The sequence below is a fragment of the Pleurodeles waltl genome, chromosome 6 (genome assembly GCF_031143425.1).
Source record: "Pleurodeles waltl isolate 20211129_DDA chromosome 6, aPleWal1.hap1.20221129, whole genome shotgun sequence".
Taxonomy (NCBI): Eukaryota; Metazoa; Chordata; class Amphibia; order Caudata; family Salamandridae; genus Pleurodeles; species Pleurodeles waltl.
Genome location: NC_090445.1, coordinates 706,721,038 through 706,744,790, shown reverse-complemented (window position 1 = coordinate 706,744,790; position 23,753 = coordinate 706,721,038).

Genomic DNA, 23,753 nt, shown 5'->3' with positions numbered 1-23,753 from the left:
AACGTCATGCCACACACCAATGCCCAGTCCAGAGAACGTCATGCCACACACCAATGCCCAGTCTAGAGACCGCCATGGCAAAGCACCGCTGAACAGTCCAGGACTGCCATGGCAAAGCACCGCTGAACAGTCCAGAGACCGCCATTGCAAAGCACCGCTGAACAGTCCAGAGACCGCCATGGCAAAGCACCGCTGTACAGTCCAGGACCGCCATGGCAAAGCACCGCTGAACAGTCCAGAGACCACCATGGCAAAGCACCGCTGAACAGTCCAGAGACCGCCATGGCAAAGCACCGTTGAACAGTCCATAACCGCCATGGCAAAGCACCGCTGAACAGTCCAGAGACCGCCATGGCAAAGCACCACTGAACAGGGCAAGCACAGCTGAACAGGGCATGCACTGCTGAAGAAGGAAAAGAGCGCCACATCAAGCATCGTTGTCCCATGTGCAGCTGGGACAGTGACGGGACAGGAACTGTCACGGGGAGACTAATCCAGTCTGGGCACCAGTCCCCCTCCAGAACCAGTGGAAAGATCCATCCACTCTGTCTGTCCTTCACAGGATGAAGCACTCTGGGCACCAGTTCCCCTCCAGAACCAGTGGAGGATGTTATCTACTTGAGAGACTGTGGCTTTGCACTCCCCAGGATGGTCCAGTGGGCAACCCACCCACTGTAGAGACTTGAGAGACTGTGGCTTTGCACTCCCCAGGATGGAACAGTGGGCAAGCCACCCACTGTAGAGACTTGCGAGACTGTGGCTTTGCACTCCCCAGGATGGAACAGTGGGCAAGCCACCCACTGTAGAGACTTGAGAGACTGTGGCTTTGCACTCCCCAGGATGGAACAGTGGGCAAGCCACCCACTGTAGAGACTTGAGAGACTGTGGTTTTGCACTCCCCAGGATGGAACAATGGGCAAGCCACCCACTGTAGAGACTTGAGAGACTGTGGCTTTGCACTCCCCAGGATACATAAAGGGGCATGGAGCCCCGTTGTGGATCTGGCTTTGCATTCATCCGTCTGAGGTGCCCCCCCCTCCTTTCCCCCTGAGGTGCCTGTTGTATTTCTCTCTGATGCCCCAGCAGTGTTCTCTCCATTTGTGGACAGCTATCTTGTGTGTGCCTCGCCCATGCATTTTTGGACTAGTGGTGCACGGACAATGATATGTGCATATCTGCACTACTTCTCGTAATGTATATACTTTTGACTGATTTTATAATATATCTGTATATATTTGAGACATTTATATTGATACATTACAATGTTTGAACTGATTTTGTTTTGTCTTTCCATTCTTCCGGGGGGTTGTGGGTTGTTACTGTGATGTTACTAAATGCATTGGTATGTGTGTTGTAATATGCGAGGGTGGGGGTGTTGCGTGTGTGTCCCCCTGACTTTTGCCTCCCCCCTCCCCTATGTCGTAGGTGCAGTACTCACTGTTGTCTTTGCCGGCGCCGGCGTTGATCTTCGTAGATGAGTAGGAATACAAGGGCCGGTAGGATTTGTAATTCCGGCTCCATGGCATCCTCCTTCCTCGTGGGATATGTTCAGGTGAGCGTTTTCCCATTGCAGAAACTGTTTCCGCCATGTTTTTATCCACCGTGAAACCGCCCCGGAAAAGGTGGCGGATTGGCGGGTTGTGATACTATGGGCGGTACATTGTCTTCTGCCTGTCTGTTGGCGGTGACCGCCGCGCTGCTTGTCTGTACCGCCGTGGCGGGCGGTGTGTTAAAGTGGCTGTCTGTGTTGGCGGTTTCCGCCAGGGTCATGATTCCCTTTTTTTGTCCACCGGCCTGTTTGCGGTCTTACCGCCGCTTTAACACCGTCCGCCAGGGTTGTAATGACCCCCTATATGTTAAGGTTTGCCTAATAAATGATTAGGCTTTAGTTAGCATGAGTTGAGGCCTAGCTGCTCGGTTTTTATCTTAAATGTGTTTTTCTAACGCGCAGTGTGCTGACTTGCTGTAGCACATTTACTCGTACTTTTCCAAAAACTAGAAGCTGAATGTAACCATAGTAGATCAGTTCCCATGAAATTCGACTTGCTCAGTGAAACATTTTTGCCGAATGCAACAGTGTAGACTAGAACAGGTACAAGGTCGCCTAAACCGGTACAAACAATGGACCTACTGACTGAAGATGCGAAGAGGACCACTAGAGTATGAAATCGTACCAGACATTCTGCCCGCTGGAGAGGTCAATCATAAGAACCAATAAACTACGTGAGAACTGTTATTGGGTGACAAATTCGATGAAATCATTGGAAACTTATTGGATGGAGATAATGGGGTACCAACCCCATCCAATCGGAAATTAGGGGACTGTACAACTGTACAACTTTGTCACTCTGCATAGAGACTTTGCTGTTTGGTTCTTCAAATCATCCTTGTCCTTATCTTGCTCGTTATATACTTTTCCTCCTTCTGAGGCAAGTGTCCCTTCTTACCCGTCTTGCTGCATTCCCTGTCTGATGGCGAATCAACTGATGTCCTGAGGACGAAGACTGAACCTGTATGCTGACCCAATACGGAGGGTAACTATATGATGATGAAATTGTAATTGTCCGTTTGCCTTTCCTTTCTAGGTACCAACTGATTCTTTTGACAGAGAACATGTTTTGATGTTTTCCAAGTTAGTGTTACCAAATTATTTTGCATGAAGCCCAACATGCCAATGCTAATTAGAGGTTAGTTAAGGGGTTCACTTAACGGACGCAAATAGACAAATGACTGATTCAATGCTTTGTTGAATAATGTGCAAATGATACTCTGCTAAGGTTAACCTATGTTGACGTCGTGCTATGTTCTAATGTTTGTGATCTTGGCTTTGATGAAATCATATTCGAGTTGCCATATTATGACAATGCCTATGTGTTTCATGGTTATGAGACTAATAAACTTGCTAGTTGAATTGTAATCAATAGGGAACAAACATCACAAAATCGTACTAAACTGGTGTGGTTATTCATGACTGAAAGGTCATGGTGGTTTCTGAGTCTTATTGATGATGTTATTGACATATTGATTGACATGTTAATCAGTTATCTCGTCCTAAGGTGTCTTCAATCAGGGTCAAAAGATTCATTGGCCTAAAACGAGTCCCAGGGTGAATAAATTAACTAGAAAGGGACGCGTTAGCACAACCACAGCAGCTCGCTCCTTTCTGAACACTCTGTCCTCTTGATGGGTAGCCACGCTGCTTACCTCTCTCAGCAGACAGGGAGACTTCTAGGTGCTTTAAGACAGGAACACATATTCTCCACAAAGTATTCCAGACTTCAGGTAAAGTCCCATCACCTATGGGAGATGGGAAGCCAGGAGACACCAGCCCTAGTTGCACAGCAGCCCTTTGACTATTCTGATGAGCACTTCCTTCCTTGGTCACAGAAATCTTGGACTGGAACAACAAGTGAGGCAATGTGGCCCGATATTGATCTAACTAAAAGAATACCAAAATGACAAAAAACAAAGATAAAAAATGTTAAATGTTAAACTTAAATAAAATGCTTAGAAAATCAATAGCTCCAACTGGTGCTATCATGGCGTTGTGACAGAGTCGTTTCCAACAGTGAGGCACTGGTCACATAGACCCCAGGTACAGTACCTTATAAACAAGGCAGAGTCAAAGACGTGGCAGGGAGTCGGGGAGGTGAGGCGTCGCTGGAGCCGGTGCGGCATTGGTTCTGTACTGCTGCACAGGAGGTGAGGCTTCAGATCCTTACTGCTACGTAGAGGAGGTGAGACATCGGTTCCTTATGAAGGCAGTGGAAGAGAGGCGGCGGCGGCGGTGAGGCATCAGTTCCTTACGATCCGGTGTGGTCGATGAGTCCAGCAGATCAAGACGCAATGGGACGACCTCTCTGGGTCGCAGTCACAACAAGGGGCCACAGGCCGTGGTCAAGTCAGTTGTCACAAACGTCGGTGACACAGTGCTCCGAGCTCACAGTACTAGGACTTCAGAGGCTCTGCGGTCACGTCAGGCCTGAGATGTCAGTCACTGTTGTCACACTGCAGCGGGGACCACAACTTTGGGTGAAGGCAGGAGCCAGTTCAGGAGTTTTCTAGAGTCAATGTGCCTGGTTCTTCTTGTTTTATGCCAGACTTCACTCCCAATGGCCCAGGAACTAAAGTGGCACCTCTTGGCAAGTCAGGGTCCTCAACAAGAGACCCCAGGGGCTGGCAGGTGAAGTCTGCAATGCCCCTGAGACTTCTTAACAGGAGGAAAGCTCAGTCCAAACCCTTGGAGAAACTTCACAAGTAGGATACACAGCAAAGTCCAGTTATTGTCGTCTCCAAAGCAGAAGCAGCAACTGCAGGGCACCCCAATAAAGCACACACAGCAAAGGGGCAGTACTCTGCCTCACAGCTCTTCAGCTCTTCTCCTTGTGACAGTCTCCTCTGCCAAGTGATCTAAAAGTCTGCGGTTTTGGGTCCAATACTTATACTCATTTCTGCCTTTGAAGTAGGCAAACTTCAAGGGAAAGTCTTTGTAGTGCACAAGACCCTGCCTTTCCTGTCCTGGTCTGAGGCACACTCTAGGGGGCTGGAGACTGCATTGTCTAACGAACGGCACAGCCCTATTCAGGTGTAATTGTCAGCTCCTTCCACCCTTCTTGCCCAAGAAGACCCATCAGGAAATGCAGGGCATACTTTAGCTCCCTTTCTGTGACTCTCTAGACTGAATTAACAACTAGCAAAACTGACATCCTGATCCAGACATGTATTCCACAGCCAGGCAAAGGCGCAGATTGGTTAAGAAGGAAAATCCCCACTCTAGAAAGTGGCATTCTCAAACACGCATTTTAAAAACGACCTTCATTAAAAGATCTATTTTTAAATTATAAGTTTGGCAACCCCATACTACAAGTCTCTATCTTCTCTTAATGGGAAATTACACTTAAAAGCTATTTCATGGAAATCCCCATGTTAACCTATGGGAGAGATATGCCTTGCAATAGTGAAAAACTAATTAGGCAGTATTTCACTATCACAACATGTATAACACACCAGTACATGTCTTACCTTTCAAATACACTACACCTTGCCCATGGGGCTACCTTGGGTTACCTTATGGGTGCTTTAAATGTACTAAAAGGGAACATTTGAACATGGCAAGTGGGTGCATATGCCAGGTCAACATGGCAGGTTAAAACTGCACACACAGACACTGCAATGGCAGGTCTGAGACATGTTTTCAGGGCTACTCATGTGAGTGCCACAATCAGTACTGCAGGCCCACTAGTAGCATTTAGGCCCTGGACACACATGGTGCACAATACTAGGGACTTACTAGTAAATTAAATATGCCACTCATGGATAACCAATCATAATCACTACTTACACAAGGAGCACTTTCACTTTCGCACTGATCACCAGTGGTAAAGTGCTCAGAGTACCAAAACCAGCAAAAATAAAATCTAGCTCACAGTCTAAAATACAGGAGGCAGAGGCAGAAAGACAGGGGAAACCACACCAAGGATGCTAAGTCTAACATGTACCCCCCCCCCCAGCTGAGAGTTGGGAGAACTACCCAACCTCATGGGAGTTCTCATCACTATGGTGGAAAATTCTGGACAGACCATCAGCATTGAAGTGTTCTGTACCAGGGTGGCATTCCACTGTAATGTCCATTCCCTGTAGGGAGATGAACCACCTCAATACTTTTGGGTTCTCAACCTTCATCTGCATCAACCATCTGAGGGGCCACTGGTCTGCCTGAATCCAGAAGTTAGTCCCAAAGTATTCGCTTCTTCAGCGCCCAGACCACAACACAAGCTTCTCTCTCAATTATGCTCCACCTCTGCTCCCTGAGGAGTCACCTCCTGCTAATGAAGGCTACAGTCTGGTCTAGGCCCTCTTCATTTAGCTGTGCTAGAATTGTCCCAACACCATGCTCTGAAGCATTGGTCTGAACAACAAATTCATTAGAGAAGGCGGGTGCCTTCAGCACATGTGCCGTGCACATGACTGCCTTCAGGGCACCAAAAAGCGGTTTGACAAGCCTCAGTCCAGATCTGCTTGTTGGAAGTCAGCTCTGTCCAGGGAGCATAATGGTGCCAGAGCCCTAGACAAATCTCCTGTCATAACCGGAGACCTAAAAAGGCTCTCAACTTGGTCTGGGTCTTGGGGGGTTCCCAAGCAGAATGGTGCCAATCTTGAATTGTGGGGGTGCCACTTGGTCACTCCCCTCCTGGTGGCCCAAGTATACTACCGACTCCTGCCCTATCTGCCACATACTGGCCTTAATAGTGAGACCTGCCTTCTGTAGGGTCTTCAACATTTCCCATAGGTGACGCAAGTGATCCTCCTAGCTGGAGTTGAACACTGCAATTTCATCCAGGTATGCAGTGATGAAATCCTCCAGCCAAGACCTGATTGACCAACCTCTGAAAGGTGGCAGGGGAATTTTTTAATCTAAAGAGCATGACCCAAAAACTGGTAGTGCCCCTCTGGCATTGAAAATGCTGACCTCTATTTGGCCATTTTGGTCAAGGCAATCTGCCAGTACCCAGACGTTAAGTCAAGATACTGAGGATTTTGGTAGCTCCTAGCCCATCTATGAGCTCATCACCTCTGGAGATGGGGGTGCGTCAGTCTTAGTGACAACGTTGAACCCACAGTGGTACACACATAACCTAATATCAGGGGGGCACCTGGGGCAGCATCCTTGGGGACCAAGACCACTGGACTGGACCAAGGACTGCTGGTGTGCTCTATCACCACTAATGCTAGCATCTTGGAGACTTCATCCTTGATACTGGCTTTGACCTTGACAGCCACCCTGTAGATTTTATGTTTCCCAGGTGGACCTTTACCCAGTGTCCACATTGTGAATGCACAAATGGGTGACTCCTGTGGTCAAGGAAACAGGGAGGCAAACTGTCCCACCAACTGGCGACAGTCCCTCTGCTGTTCCAGGGTCATTGTTGGGGAGAGGTTCACACCCTCCACAGACCCATCTTGTCTTTGACAGACAAGAGGTCAGGAAGAGGTTCACTCTCCTCCTCCATCCCATCATCTGTTGCCAAGAGCATGATCAGTTCAGACCTCCCAAAATGTGGTTTAATGTGGTTTACATGTAGGACCCTCAAAGGGTTCCTTGGTGTATGCAAGTCCACCAGGTAGGTGACATTACTCTTGTGCTCCATCACCTCAAAAGGCCCAGTCAATCAATAAATCAGTCAGAGTTTGTAAAGCACAGCTACACACCCGTTAATGTCTCAAGGTGCTGAGGGGGGGGTGTAACGTGTACCGGAGGTGTATTAAAAAAGCCATGTCTTCAGTTCCTTTGTGAAGCTGGGGAGGGAGGTGGTTTGTCTGATGTAGATGGGTAGGGTGTTCCAGGCATTGGCGGTGAGGTAGGAGGAGCATCCTCCTGTTCTGGTTTTCCTGATGAGGGGAACTTCTGCAAGAAAATGCTGGGCTGAGCGTAGGGTCCTGTGGGCTATGTGGAAGTTGAGTCGTTGGTTAAGGTAGGCAGGTCCAGTGTTGTGGAGGGCTTTGTGTGAGTAGGTGAGGATTTTGAAAGTGATTCTTTTCTCTATGGGGAGCCAGTGCAGTGTGCATAGGTGTTGTGAGATGTGGCAGTGTCATAGTAGGTCGAGTATCAATCTGGCGGTGGCGTTCTGGATGTTTTGCAATTTGCGGGTGAGTTTTTTGTTGATTCTGGCATAGAGTGCCTTGCTATAGTCCAGTCTGCTGGTGATGAGGACGTGTGTGACAGTCTTTCTATGCTTGAGGGGGATCCATTTGAAGGTTGCGTAGGAGGCAGAGGGTGCGGAAGCAGGTGGAGCTGACTGAGTTAATCTGATGGTTCATGCTGAGGTCTGGGTCCAGTCCACTTGTCCTGCAGAGTGCAAGGCTCCACTGGTGCCATTACCCACACTTTCTGGCCAGGCTGCAACACAACCAGAGTGGAATTCTGGTCATACCATTGCTTCATATCCTCCTGCCATGCTTCTAGGTTACCTGAGCGAGTTTCCTGAAGCGCACAGTCTGGTTTCTGAAGGTCAGGATTTAGCTAAATACGCCCTGGAGGACCTACTGGGAGCTTTCTCCCAGCCTTCTTTCACAAGGCAAAGAGGTCCTCTTACAGGGTGCCAGCACAGCAGTTCAAAGGGGCTAAGGCCAAGTCCCTTCTGCGGTACCTCCCTGTATGTAAAGAGAAGGCATGGCAAGAGGACGTCCCACTTACGCCTGATTGAGTATGACAGACCCATAATTATGCCTTTCAGGGTAATGTTGAACCCTTCAACCAACCCATTTCCTTGGGGGTCATAAGGAGTGGTGAACTTGTAGGTCACCCCACACTCCTTCCACAAAGACTTCATATATCCCATAGTGGATAACTCAGTTGGATACTACTTCCTTGGGGAACCCCATGAGGGAAAAGATCTTCATCAATGCCTGGCTCACCACGGGTGCCATCACTGACCTCAGAGGGATAGTCTCTGGGTACCGGGTGGCATGATCCACCAAGACCACGATGTACCTGTTACCCATGGCTATCTTGGGGTCCAGAGGACCCACAATGTTGAACGCCACCCGCTCAAAAGGCATGGATGGACTCACAGCTACCCTAAAGGAACCTGAGACTCCCCCATTCGAAGGGAACCTGCATCACATTGCACTGGCACTCAGAGTTGTCGACAGCAACTACTTAGTGAAACATATTGGGGATCACCTGCTCTTCAGACACCAGGTGACACCTGACAATAGTCATGTTGGCTCCTGTGTCTCTCAGAGCCTCTACCCTCTGCCCATTGATGGCCATCCACTGCCTGTACTTTTTAGTGTTCTCAGGTTCGAGAGTCCTCTGGACCATCTCACTGTCCCCTAGTGAGTCAAGGGTTATCTCATCTTGCTCTCACCCTTCTCCTGGAACCAGCTCCCCCCATGCGCTGTCCTGGCCAACTCCCGTAACTATGCATCAGTGGGTGCTGGTGTCCACTTGGGACACTCAGGGTCCCCTCTCATGGGACCCTTCTGATCACATGCATTATACTTGTGGAGACCCTTCTCTGCAGGCTTTCTAGTAGAGATCCATGGCTTCTTCTCACCTGGAGGACAAGAATCCTTACCCTGGGAACTAGGTTGGGGCCCTTTAGAGAACTTCCCCTGTTTATCCTTGCCTCCCCCCACTTCCTCTGATGGGGACCCTACCGACCCTTGGTGGCATACCCCCATACCTCTTGCCGACCCTGATACTCCCCCAGTGGTCCGCCTCCTAGGCAAATTTCCTGGGGTCAGTCAGCTTGCTGTCAATCAGATGCTGGTGCATCTCTAGAAAACAAAGACCATACAAATGCTTCCATGCAAACAAATTGCACAGTGCCTCAAAATAGGTTACTTTGCAGCCCTTCACCAATCCATCCAGTGCTCTACAGAAAGAATTGGGAATCCAACTTCTTGTAGGACCTAAACTTTTCCTTGTACTGCTCTGGGGTGAGATTGTACCTGGTGAGTAGGGCGTCCTTCATGAAATAGTAGGTGAGCCCCTGGGGACCCCCTAAGACTGTCACTGTGTCCTACCCTTTACCTCAAAATGCTTCCCCAGACCTACCACCCAGTATACCTCAGGGACCCCGCTCCCCGTTCATGTGGAGAGCTGACTCACACCCCTTAAACCACAAGTGTATGTCATCCTCCTTCTGATAATCGTTCACTAAATCTGTGCACCCTCTTCTCAGACTGTACTGGAAGTATGCTGCCGCCAATCGCCCTGGTTTCGGCCTGCTGGGCTTTGAGGTCCGCTCCATCATACTCAAGTTGTGAGCCAAAAGCAATTTCTTTTCCTCCAGAGCAAGGGCCTGTTCCCGCTCTTGTTGATACATGTCAAACTTTTTGTTTTCTGCTTCCAGCCTGAGCTTTTTAATTCCCACCACATGCTCTCTGTCACCTGTCCTCAAGCAACTCTAAAGACAAACCTCTGGATCACACATTGCTGCTGCTCTTGGAGGGTACGCTCCCTACAGACAGATCTTGAGCTCCAATGTCCCTTTTTTGGTTCTGTGCCTCCACATCCTCAATATCAGCCTCCCCAGCTTCTCTTGCTGTCCACCAGGCCCTCAGTGCCATTTGCAGCTCCTCTTTCATAGAGGAACTTTTCACAGGGCAAGTAAGATCCTTTAAGTACTGTTTCAGTTGAGGCACTGTGTAGGATTTCAACTTCTAAGTCTCAAACACAACTTCTGCAACTTCACTTGCTTGTTCACCGGACAGAGACATGATTTGTGGATAACTCCAAGGGTTGTCAAAAACTGAAAAAATCTAAATACAGTATGTGATTGCGTAATGGTCTGCATTATGAAGTAGTGTATGCCAATCACTGTATGCCAGGTACAAGCATGAGTCCTATCCCACTGCTGATCACCAATGTTAGAAATTGTGTCTCTAGTTGGCAGTCAGTTTACACCCTATCCAAGTAGGGACCCTCACTATATTCAGAGTAAGGGAGTCACAACACTAAAATAACCCCTGCTCACCCCCTTGGTAGCTTGGCACGAGCAGTCAGGCTTATCTCAAAGGCAATGTGTTAAGTATTTGTACCCACACACAGTAACACAGTGAAAACACTACAAGGGGACACCACACCAGTTTAGAAAAATAGCTAATTTTTATCTAGGTAAACAATACCAAAACGACAAAATCCAACATGCCCAGGCAAAGATACATATTTTTAAAGGTTCTCAATAAAATGCTTAGCAAGGCAATAGTTATAACTGGTGCTATCAGAGAGTCATAATGGAGTCGTTCTCAACAGTCCAATGCCATTCACGAAGGACAGCGGCGCCAGTCATGGAGTCGCATGACCCCAGGTACACTACCTTAGAAAAGAGGCAGAGTCACAGATGTGGCACGAAGTCAGCGAGGTGAAGCATCACTGGAGCTGGTGCAGCGTTAGGTCTGTACTGCTGGGCAGGAGGTGAGGCTTCTGTTCCTTTCTGCTAATGAGGGGAGGTGAGGTGTTGGTTCCTTATGGAGGCAGTGGAGGTGAGGCAGCATCAGTGGCAAGGCATTGGTTCCTTACGATCCAGCGGGGTTGATGAGTCCAGTGGGTCAAGATGCAATGGGATGACCTCTCTGGGTCACGGTCGTACCACGGGGCCACAGGCGCCGCAGCGGAGTCGGGTGTCACAGAGGTCAGTGACATGGCACTCGGATCTCACGGTGTTGCAGGTCTTCAGAGGTGGTGCAGTGGCATCCAGCCTGCAGTGTCGGTCACAGTCATCACACTGCAGTAGGGACCATGGCTTCAGGTGCATGCAGCTGCATGTTGTCAGGTGGTGGTGCTGGTTCTGGAGTTGTCTGGAGTCAGTGTACCTGGTTCTTCTTGTTTTATGTCAGACTTCACTGCCAAGGGCCCAGGAACTCGAGTTTGCACCACTTGGCAAGTCAGGGTCCTCCTCAAGAGAACCCAGGTGCTCGCAGGTGAAGTCTTTGATGTCCTTGAGACTTCTTAACAGGAGGCAAGCTCAGTCCAAGCCCTTTGAGAAACTTCACAAGCAGGACACACAGCAAAGTCCAGTCTTTGTTCTCTCCAAAGCAGAAGTAGCTAATGCAGGCCAACCCAGAAAAGCACACACAGCAAAGGGGCATTACTCCTCCTCACAGCTCTTCAGCTCTTTTCCTTGGGACAGTCTCCTCCTGATCCAGAAGTGTTCTAAAAGTCTTGGATTTTGGGTCCAATACTTATACTAATTTCTGCCTTTGAAGTAGGCACACTTCAAAGGAAAGTTGAGCACAAGACCCTGCCTTTCCTGCCCTGGTCCCAGACACACTCTAGGGGTTGGAGACTGCATTGTGTAAGTACAGGCACAGCCCTATTCGGGTGCAAGTGTCAGGTCCTCCCACCACATTAGCCCAGGAAGACCTGTCAGGATATGTAGGGCACACCTCAGCTTCCTTTGTGTGACTGTCTGGAGTGAATTCACAACTAGACCAACTGTCATCTAGACCCAGACGTGTATTCCACAGCCAGGCAGAGGCACAGAATGGTTAAGCAAGAAAATGCCCACTTTCCAAAAGTGGCATTTTCAAACACACAATTTAAAAACCACCTTCACTAAAAGATGTAATTTTAAATTGTGAGTTCAGAGACCCCCAAACTCAACATCTCTATCTGCTCTCAACGGGAAAGAGTACTTAAGAGCTATTTCAAGGCAATCCCCATGTTAAACTATGTGAGAGATATGCCATGCAATTATGAAAACCGAATAGGGCAGTATTTCACTATTAGGACATGTCAACACACCAGTACTTTCTAGCTTTTAAATACACTGCACACTACTGTTAGGGCTTCCTTGGGCCTACCTCAGGGGTGACTTTCATGTACTTAAAGGGAAGGTTTGGACCTAGCAAGTGGTATCACATGCCAGGTCGACATGACAGTTTAAGTTTAAAACTGCACACACAGACACTGCAAAGGCAGGTCTGAGACATGTTTACAGAGCTACTCATGTGGGTGGCACAATCAGTGCTGCAGGCCCACTTGTAGCATTTCACCATCTCACTGTCCCCTAGTGAGTCAAGGGTTATCTCATCTTGCTCTCACCCTTCTCCTGGAACCAGCTCCCCCCATGCGCAGTCCTGGCCAACTCCTGTAACTATGCATCATTGGGTGCTGTTGTCCACTTGGGACACTCAGGGTCCCCTCTCATGGGACCCTTCTGATCACATGCATTATACTTGTGCTGCAGGCCCACTTGTAGGACTCACAGGGTCACCTATCTAAAAAACGGTAGCCAACATATTTCTGCCCTTAGTAGTGAGCCAAGGAAGGTCTCGGGGCATTCATCAGGGCCTCGGATCCCAGGTGATAGGTAGGTGACCCTGTGAGTCCTTGTTCTCACAGAGGTGTCCCACTCTATGTTTTTAACCACACCAAACAGACACCATTATTAAATTGTAACTTCATACAGGTGGCTGTTTAGGTGTTTTTATTTCCCTAGATTAGCTGGATCCCGATCTTTCCAGACCAAGAATTTATTTACGCACTCCCTCCTGTTCTTTTAACAGCGAGGTTGAGTCCGCCCAGGTGGCACTGTCCTACCTGGGTGAAGCTAGGTGGTCAAACGATGAAGCATGACACTATATAGTGTGTGAGACAACCTAGTCCGTAAAGGGAATTCCATTGTGTCCTCTCAATACTCCACAGCATCTCACTGACCTCATACTGACCTTATCCCTTTAATAAAGGATCACGAGTAACCAAGGGCACAAATTGTACCCCTGACATTTATTCTTTGATTTATTAGAGAACCCCGTACTTCTTTGTGTGATTTTTGGTTATATATATAGGGAGCTGAGTACGGTTGTGTTCCTCCTATTTTCCCATATCTCCCTCATACTCTCTCCATGTGTTTTGATTGCTGAATTGGATGACACCAGAGAAGTTTTTGATAATGCTGTGGCGTAGGAGAAGCTTTGCTTTCTATCTGAGTAAACCTTGGCTGGGTCTTGGGATATGGAAAAGATTGCGTTAGGGCCTGTACAGTGAGTCATTTAACAACATTACATTCTCCCTAGTGCTTGATATGACATCTCATGCGAAGGACTAAATAACCCCCCACCACAGAAATAATGGAGATGGTGGGGACTGAGGAAAGCATTGATGTGAGTAGGGACAGCGGAAGAAATACTGGAAGACATCAGATAGTTGTTGAAATATTTTTTTCATCCCACAAACAGAACTTGCGACCTTTATACAGCATCCTACCTCAAGGGAGGGACAACTCAAGGATTTTGGATGCCCGAGGTCAAACGTATTTTTGGGGCCTCTGTTATGCACAGCTTTGAATTTATGATCCAGTTTCAGCTCTTAGTGCAAAGCACAAAAACAGGCACACTTGTGCAAACTGTAAATGTGTTCACATCTAATATTCAGGGATGCTGATGTATGTTTTCAATACTGTAACACAGCAGCAGCTCACAACCAATAGTACAAATAATCTTTGTGACACCCTCTAATTTATCATATGTGATGTCCTGTTTTGATCTAAAAGGAATTTTATTTATGGATGAAACATAAAGATAGCATTTTGTCTGCAAGATGTCTGTAATAGACACTCGCATAACACCCACAGTAAAAAAGGTATTTAAAACAGTCTGTTTAAGAATTATTCAAGGTCATCAGGGAAAGTCTCCCTGAATAACAGAGCTGGCTCTGTGGGGTATCCTGAAAGGCTGCGGCCCTGGGCCAGAGCCCACTTTGCCCATGTCTGAAAATGTCTCTGGCTCAAAGAATCGGACTTATGTTTGACAAATGGTTTATAAAGATAGGCGTCTTTACAAGGGTGTACATCACTTTTGTGAAGCTTTTGATATTGGCAGAGAGCCGTGCTATAAACCAGGCATTAAAAGGGAAGCTATGTGCGTGAATTTAAGAAATGTGGCAAAGTGTGATGATAAACACAATCAATATCACTTCCTCATATCGAGTTGGAAGATATGCAGGAACCTCACCTGGCTAACCCACGACTCACCAGAGACCTATAAATTCCGAATCGACTTTCATGAGTGACAGAAAGCACGTCTGCACACAGCTCAGGATGATCTCAGCAGAGTGCAGCACCGCTCTACTGCTGCTGCTGTGCAGTGGGTGGCTGCCGCACGTTGCAGGTAACAAGGCATTTTTAAAGTTGCGTTCTGTTTTGAAGGCGTGAAAAATGTGTGGTTATGTTTAGGATGCTTCAATTCTTTCGTGTTCTCACACATAAAAAGGAGCTCGAAGCACTAAAAAGGACCTGCAGATATATTGCTTGCAGTGTTAACATTTAGGCTAAGAGTGGTGGTGCGTAAATCCTGTGCGTAGCAATAGCGAATAAGGAAGAGCTACGAATGGGTCCCTCCTTGATAATACTGTGAGGCCAGGTCCAGAATCAAATAATGTAAATAGTGATTGGAGGACGAATTCGAGAATTTTAATGTTTTTATTCCGTGGGTTTATGCTCATTGGAGGGTCTTGCAGTACCTGTGGTTAGACATGTGTGGTGCCTGTCTTACTACTGTCTTTTTTCAGTATTAACTTACATTCTTAAGTTTGGACCAGAAATGTAAAAGTTTACACATTTTTTAATAACTTTACTACTTTGGGCTATCCACAAAATTAGAGAGGAGGTTACTCAAAAGTGTCGACTTACACATCTCCGGGTCCAAACTCACAACTGTAAGTTACTACTGAAAAATAGGAAGTAGTAATTCCAGCACCACACATGGTCAAACAGAAGTAATGCAACACCCTCCAATGAAAATAATGGAGGTAGGTACTTACATTTAAAATCCCATAGGAAATAATGTTAAATTAAATTATTTAAAATAGTTAAACATATATATAATTATAATGTAATGTTAAAAATATCAAAAATAGCACATATGTTTTATTTATTTATAACATATATTAATAACCTGTTTTAATGTAACAATAAGTTTTGCTAAATATAATAAATTACATTTAATTCATTTTATACATGAGTTTCAATAATTATTAGTGCATAATAAAACATCTTTTAGGTTTGCATTTAGATTTTAACGTTTTTAGAAAACAAGTTGTATTGTAATTAATTATATTTACATCACATAAAGACAATTTAAAAATAGTGCAGTATCATTTTTCTTTAGTTTTATATTTAAAATAAATATCTATATCGCATTTTACATTAATATTTATAATACAAATATTTTGACAAACATTTTCAAGTGATAGTTAAATACAATTTACATTTTACAAGAACCACGTGCAGCTTTCTCCTAACCTAGGTAAAACTGCCACTATGATTGAGTGAGCTGACAAGTGGTCCCACGTCTTGTGTGATTCCTTTAGACAGTCCTGCCATTTTAGCCAGCAAAGTGGGCTTAGTGTTAGGGTGCCAAATCCTAAGGCCGTTTTAGGCAGGGTTTTAGCTGAGAGTGAGACAGGTTCGGGCAACAGTGTGACATATTCAGTTATGTGTGAAACACATACCGGCTATGTGTAACACGTATATGGATCATATGCATGACAGCCTATAGGACCATGTCTGCAAAACCGACTACATAGCTTTTAACCTATGCCGCTCAATGACAGACTCTGATTTGTTTAAGTTTCTGGGATGGTGATATTTGACTTCTCCTGGGTGTCATGTTCTGGTTTCTTGAAGCATACGATAAGAAGTGTTTGTGGGATAGGCTAAATGTTGTGTATGCAAGAGGTAGTGGGACTGCGTGTAGATGTGCATTCATGTGCATGATTTGTTGAGTGGATGTTTATTGCAGTGGCGGCCTATGCATGTCGACCTCTGACATGTAGCAGGTTATGTGTGTGCTTGTTCTCTGTGGCATCATGAGATGGTATAGTGCACTTTATGGCAGATTCTGTGCTCTTTGCACGTCGGGACAGCTTGTGGCCTGGTGCGTACCATGACTTCAGTGGGTGTTTGGGTCACATTTGGGATGTTGGTGCCACGCTCTGACATTTGGTGCATAGCAAGTTATATGCAGGGCCAAAATGGTCTGTAAGGCAATCTGGCAGTGCCTAAAGGGCTGGTCTGAGAGGTTGGTGTTTGGGCTCGTTTTTTGACAGTTTGTGGGCCTGTTTTGTGGTCTGGTGGACCGGTTATTACTGTTGCATTCTGTGATATTACCACAAACGTTGCCTGCAACAAGCACAAATGTATGCAGTCTCCCAAAGCGTTTGTACATAGTAAAACACCTATACAGCTTGTCTTCACAAGTTCAAAGCTCCCCTGATTTTCGAACATAGGACACTTCTTAGCTATTTATTTCGCTAATGGGGGCCACTTTAATTTGGGTTTGGGCATATCTTCTGTCTCAGCCCGATGATGTTATGCTACTTGTTTGACATGACATGGGTGATAGACTACGTGACTTTATGTGATGTTATGGTACGCCATTTTTCACAGTCAGGGCTGTGTGCATGTTCGTAAGAGGACTGCCTGTGTGTATGTAACAGATTGAGTTGCTTTTGTGACAACTTGACTGTAAACGTCTGAAACAGGAACTAACCAGTGGTTTCAGGCTGTGGGCATGATATGGGTACAGGCTTTGCATAACAGACCATGGTAATAGAGATTAAGACTAACTCTGGTGAACTATTGCTACCATCTCCCAGAAGGTTATGTATGGGAAGATCTTTTATCCACAGGTTTGAGTGACTGCTGCAAGGAGCTGTTTGTACCAGACTCTGAACTGACTGTGCGCAACACTTTCTCAGTTGTGTGCCGGACAGCTACTGTCAGGCAGCCCTGCTGTCCTGCAGACTGTTAGGCTCAGTCACTTTGCATGCAAAGCATACAACTCCAGTCACGCACAGTCCTGAGACATATCAACCAGCCCTTAGCTACAGAACTTGCCACAAAGGCCAGAAAGCGCTACTCTTTCTTTAGCTCCTTCTCAAAGCCCTCAGTGCTTAATTTGTCAAATAAAAAAAGTGCCGGTGCCCAAAGCTCTGCTTAGACGTCTTTTGTCAGTGTAATTTTCAGCGCACCGAAAACCAAGGCTGTGTAGTCCTAAATCCACCTGAGCCCTCGTTAATCTGCTACGAGACACCCCCTGCCTGTTTATCTCACTTTTGCAGGTTCCGGCTTTCCCCCTTAGTTGTGATGGTTGTTCCCTCTCTTGCTCTCAGTAAATGTCTCATGCAGGAAAATAGTGCTTTTCAGAAAACGAGTGCCAGTGGCTCCCAATGGCAACCACTGTCCCTTCATTTACTGGCTCTCTTACATGGAGAGAGGCTCCAGGTTTGAAAAGCTTGGGAAAAGGTATTCAATTGTGAACGCACTACGAGGAATCAGCTCTCAAGCCAATTTGAGAGGTGCAGAAGCCACTACTGTTTCAGCCATTGAACTTTCTACACACATGACCATCATCAAGTCCCTTAATGGAAATAAATATTTGCATGCGCATTTCAAGACCCACGGATGCATCATCTGGCTGTTTGTCACAGTGCCTTTGAACATGTCCAAATTAACCATGATTGGTGCAACTAACTTTACTATGAGGCCATAGTATGTGGTGCAGAAATATACTGCTGGTATGGAAAGTTAGATGCCACCTGTGGACTGCGACACCTATTGTGCCATCCACTACAGAGGCAGTGAAAACACGGCGTAAGCCCTATCCTGGTAGTCTGACAGCAGCACCTTGGACCCTGTTGCACAGACTTGCAAAAATTATGCATGTGTGAAATTCTTGTTCTTTGTTTTCAAACAATGATATAAAATTATGGCAAAATGAAGCAAAATTACATAAAATGCACATCTGTCATTTCACGTGATACTTTAGTACGAAACACAGCCTTGCATCAGTTTTTGATACGAGGGCCCATTTCGACAAAAGCATGCAAACATCAGTCACTTTTGTTCTATTACCTTATGTTCACTGTAAATGTTTATCATGAATTGAGCAGTTTGCAGTATTTTTTTACCATTAATGGCATGTAATTACACAAAGTGGCATAATGGCTTAATTTTTGAATTTCACATGACAAGGGTAATGTAAAATTCCTGGAATTACGTGAACTACATGGCATAATTGAAATTTTGCAAATGATTTACAAAGGACTGAGGCACACATCAAGATGCACCTCTCACTGTAGGGAAGGGCAAATATCATTGTCAGTGCACTGGACTGGGAGGTCAGCCCTTTACACCTACTGATTAGGGCATAAAGCCCATTCAGCATGATAGACAAAGGTGTCCAAGCACCAACAGCATCTAGAAACAGTAATGTTTATGAATTAATACTCAACCACAAAAACCCATCTTATGGGTTACACTCTTCACAGCACAATAAAGAGAAAGTCTCATTTCAGCCACATAGAGATGTCAAATCTTCAATATGTATGGTTTTCTTAAACTTTTTTCAGTTCTTTATTGAAATGTCATTTCGGATAAAATTTCTTCATCGAGTAGCCAATGCATTTTGTCCTGTTCAAGGACTTCTCCAGGACTTCATGCAGTATGATATCAACGGCACACTCGTAGCGGGGACCCCAGATGAGATTCCATTCAGGCATAGATGTCATGAAAAAGTTGTTGTGAGTCTGACATCAGAACCCCAGGGACCAATGCTTTGGACCTTCATTTCCCACACCATTGGAGGTCCATTCTGACCGAAAACCCCTGCTGTAATTACGCTTCAACACAGATTTCCGTTGCAGTCAACTAGAATAATTTACCAAAAAACAAAATGTAGTCCTGTGGGCTCATTGTACCCAACCTTACTCTATCACATTTTTCTGAAAATTCCACCAAAAATGTGTCAATTTCTGGAGATATTTGGAGAAGTAGTAGTTCTGAAATTGTTAGAACTGGCTATCACAAAGTTATTACTGATTCAGCATTAAAATGTTGTCTCTATCGGTTTTCTTTGAGGTTTGGGAAGTTAAGACTACTGAGAAGGGCCAATGTTGAGAAGACAGCGATAAACAGGCATGCTTGTTTGATATGCTATTATTCTTGCCCTTTACTAAGTCTCGAATAGTATCTGTTATCAGAGCTTGCATGGCTTTTAAAGATGAATTAAATGGTAGATGGTTGGCCATGTTAGGGAGATACAACTTCCCATGAAAGTGTGTCTTACAAAGGGTTTGATGATCGGAGAAAGAATAGTGTTGAAAAACTGTAACAGTAAATATATCAATATTAGATGTCATGATGTGGATTAATTAACTGTTACTGTAAGCCTCCCACAGATATTTGCTCCATAAAATAAAATATTGCATTGTAAATTGTGGATACATCTGGGAAAGATTAAAGGGAATGCTGAATAAGTTACACTAAGAAATAACGAATAAAACAGTTGTATTTTATTTATTTATTCATTCAATACAAATGCATTACCCAAATTATGTTTTATGTCTTTATATATCAGTTTATTTGTCTCGCATTCAAACTCTCCTCCATTCATTTTCGACACCTCCATTACCTCGTTAAGAGATGGGATCTTCACTTTAATGTATTTATGGCAATTTAAAGTAACTTTGATATCAACTTTAATCTTTTCGTATATAATTTCATAAATCCCTATGTTTATATAAACAATTTGTTTCTATGCCTATCACAATGAAAATGGCACTAGGGAAAATCGGTAGGTGTGCTTTGGGATTCTGTTTACTAACGATGATGTGCATATGTTCATTACTTTTCAAAGGACGAGTAGGGCCCACTTTCCATCATTTTCAACAGCTTTAATTGTATGTTCATATGACTGTCACACAAAACTCATTTTAAGGTTCTAGGCAACCTGAGGGTTCATCTGATGTAGTTACTTGCACTACATATTGTGATTGTTATTTTATTTGTAAGTAAACGCAAGGAGGGCGGAGCTCGGGGTTAAGGGTAACTGGGCCTTGGCATAAATTACACTGACCAGGAACTTTGCAAGTGTTTGGAGAGTGAAACAATGCCATGACAATGCCATATGCGTGACCTATTTAGTGAGCATGACTTGCTTCAGGACTCCAACCTGAACTCTCTTGGGCTTTATCAATGTTGAATGGTACGGTGGTTTAAAAAACTGTTGGGAGACAGAAATGGCATTGTTCACAGGTCAGAATGCAGCACTTGCAGCATGTATGATGGGTAAAAGTGCACATACACTAGAAAGCTTTCCGGATATTGAAGGATTTTGCTCAGAGAAGCTCCTGCTCACTGGACTCTCTTGTGGTGGGAAAAAATGATAGGTTTAGATGTGTGTGAGTTTAGATTGCCTCACATCATGGTTCAGACCTTCAGTGGGGACAAGAAGAGGTTCAATGTACAAAGAGAATTGAGATACATTCTGTTGTTGGCAGGTCCCGGATAAAGAAAGACAGGATTCAGTTTGGCAAGTAATATGAGCCTTTATGAATAACGGCCGGGAGGACAGCACAGCTCTAAGTCTGAAACCGTTCTCAAAATCATCAACTCAAGCAGCCCTTTTTATATACTTTTGCTACCTTGAATGCATCTTATCACTAGTCATGCATTTTGATTTAAGCGCTCACGTGGTACATTGTGTCACTGCTTTCGTCAGCATAAAGCCGCATTTCTCATGAGAAAGCATCTAATTACACATATGCAGAAAAGCGAAGGTTACACATCTATCACGTGCACATTTATTGAAAAACAGCAATACCTTTATCTCACGTTCTAAAGGCTGTCTGTAGCTCCTCCTTTCCTAACTCCAGGCTTGGAGCTCTCCCCGACTGTCTGACCTCCTTCACACAGCTGCTGACCTTCTAGCATCAAAGCTTTTACATTCCTGTCCAGAAACTCCCTTTCCTCATTAACGTGGATTTGAAATGCGTGCCTTTCCTCTAACTATATTATTTGCAAGCTTCTAGGCCTTTCTACATGTAGCTGCTTTGTGGATAACTATGCCTTTGTCTCTCTTCTCTGTCTCCTGCACTGGCCTTTTACTTGGATGCCATGAGCACTCGGGCCTGTATTTCTCTCTGAGCACATATGATTCTGCACGTTTTCCTCCCAACTCTTGCTTTAGCAAAAATGGGCCTTCTCTTTCCAAGTTTTCAGTAACATTCCCCCCTTTAGTTGAACTTTCAACTACTATTCCACCCTCTCTACTACATTCATTCATTTGGATATATATGTGATCCTCATCCTCCTTTACGTCACTGGCTGCCCTAATAGTGAACATCCCACCTATCTTCTGGCTAACCTTCTTGCAGCATCCTACCACTAACTGAAAGGTGCAGAACATCAATAACATCACCACAAGTATCGGGAATAACCCCTTAATCAGTCCTGATAACCAGGATGGTATCCATGCAAACCACCCTGAAAACCATTCATTGGGGGCACCCCCCTCGTCTGCCATCTTCTTCCGCAAGTTATGTAGAGTCTCTATGGCCTCCGTGATTGTTCCATTGTCTGCATCGTTGGCCGGTACATATGTACAGCAGGCCGTCCCGATCTTGGCACAGACCCCACCCTCCATGGCCGTCATCAAGTCTAGCACATACCTATGTTGCATAAGCATCACTCTCTCAGCCCGCATCTCTTCCTTGACTGCATTGAATCCATCTTCGGTTTCATTGATTGTCTTCATCAGTTCCCATCGTGTTATCTGCAGCCAGCGGGCCGTGGCCTTTGTTTGAACAAAGGGAAAGATGCTCCCAAAGAACAATTGGGCATCATTAAACAACCTGTGCTCTTGTGGAACGTCTCCCCAGGTTGCAGTACCCATGTTTTCTGCATATCTCTTTTTTCGATGACGCAATAAAGTCGTTGGACGGCTCATGGGGTGATCATATAACTTTGAGATGTCCACCCCTGGAATCACCAGGGAGGGGGTGTGCACAGTTACTAAGGAACAGAGACCTTTCCATCCGGAAGGAAGTCGCGAATGCAGCCATTCTCCGCATTGCCAATAATAGTCCATCAGACTGGAGGTGCCCCATTGCATATCAGCATTGTACTCTGTGGTGATGCAATTGATGTTCCTTCCCACAGGGACTGTTCCATTCCCTCTGAAACATAAAAAGAAAACAATTGGTGTTCTGCCTGCTTGGAGAGTTGTTGGTGTTTCCACCCAAGTTAATCTAGATATATTTTCATCCCAAATAGCCTGACACTTCTTCTGGGTGCTATTATCAGTCTGATTTCCCTTCCAGAGAGAGAGAGCTCTACATCCAAATGTTGCACCGTGGTACCACTGACCATGAACATACACAGATCCATTTACTCGAAAATATGGTCTTTCCTGACAATCTTGGGACATGGGTGAAGCTGAATAATTCTTACAGAAAAGTGTAGATCTTGATATTCCTAGGAATCCCTGTTCTATTATTTTATTCTTCCAATTCCTACTTTTATATTTCAGTATTCCCGTCTCAGCCATCCTCCCTAATTTCACCACTAATTCCTTGCGATCTGTCAAGATATTTGTTTTATCGGCTAATTCCTCCTCATATTGTGTGGTGTTTACTAGAAATGCTCCCTGTCTTATCTGCAAGGGCTGCATTCGTGCTCTCATCCTGCAAAGGTACAAGTGCAATAAACATCGAGTAATATTTGGAAATACTTCTTTTGATGAATGTAGCCTATCTGTGTCACTAGCATGTGGAATCAAAGAACAAACAAAACATGATTCATTAGTAGTCTGCATGCCTATCTCTGTCATGTGCTGATACCATACATTGTCTAATAAGCTAGTATGAATATTGTGAGATATATTTTCATATTTATATACTTCTCTCTGTAAGCGCTTAGTATATTGACACATCGCCATGTGTGGAATAAGATACCATTGAAAGGTAATTGCTAACATAACAAAGCATGAACAGTAAAACAAAATCAAAATACATAACTGTCCACTAGTAGTGTCGAGTAGAAGTTCTGCTGGCCTCTTTAGGAAGGACGCTGTCCTTCGTCTTTGTCTTTGTCTTGCTGTAAATGTTCCTGTGAAGATGGTGATGTATGACATGAGGCCGGGGACAATCGAACGTCTGATAGGTGTATCCATGGCTTCCTGCCCTCCACCTTCCCCGCTGTGGGGGTGCTCTGGGTCACTAAGTAAGGGCCCTCGAACTTGCTGTCTTTCCATCGTCGCACAAAATTGCGGATGTACACTTGCTGGCCCACGGATATTGGACTGGTCTGCTGGGCTGCGTTGGTGCACTTCTCTTGTCTTGCCACCTGTTTAGAGAAGAACTTGACAGACTTCAATAACTGAGATAGATAGCTACTCATTTCCTGTCCTAGGACTTCAGCTGTCTTTTGAGCATCTGTTCGCTGTCGAGCTATTGTTAAGGG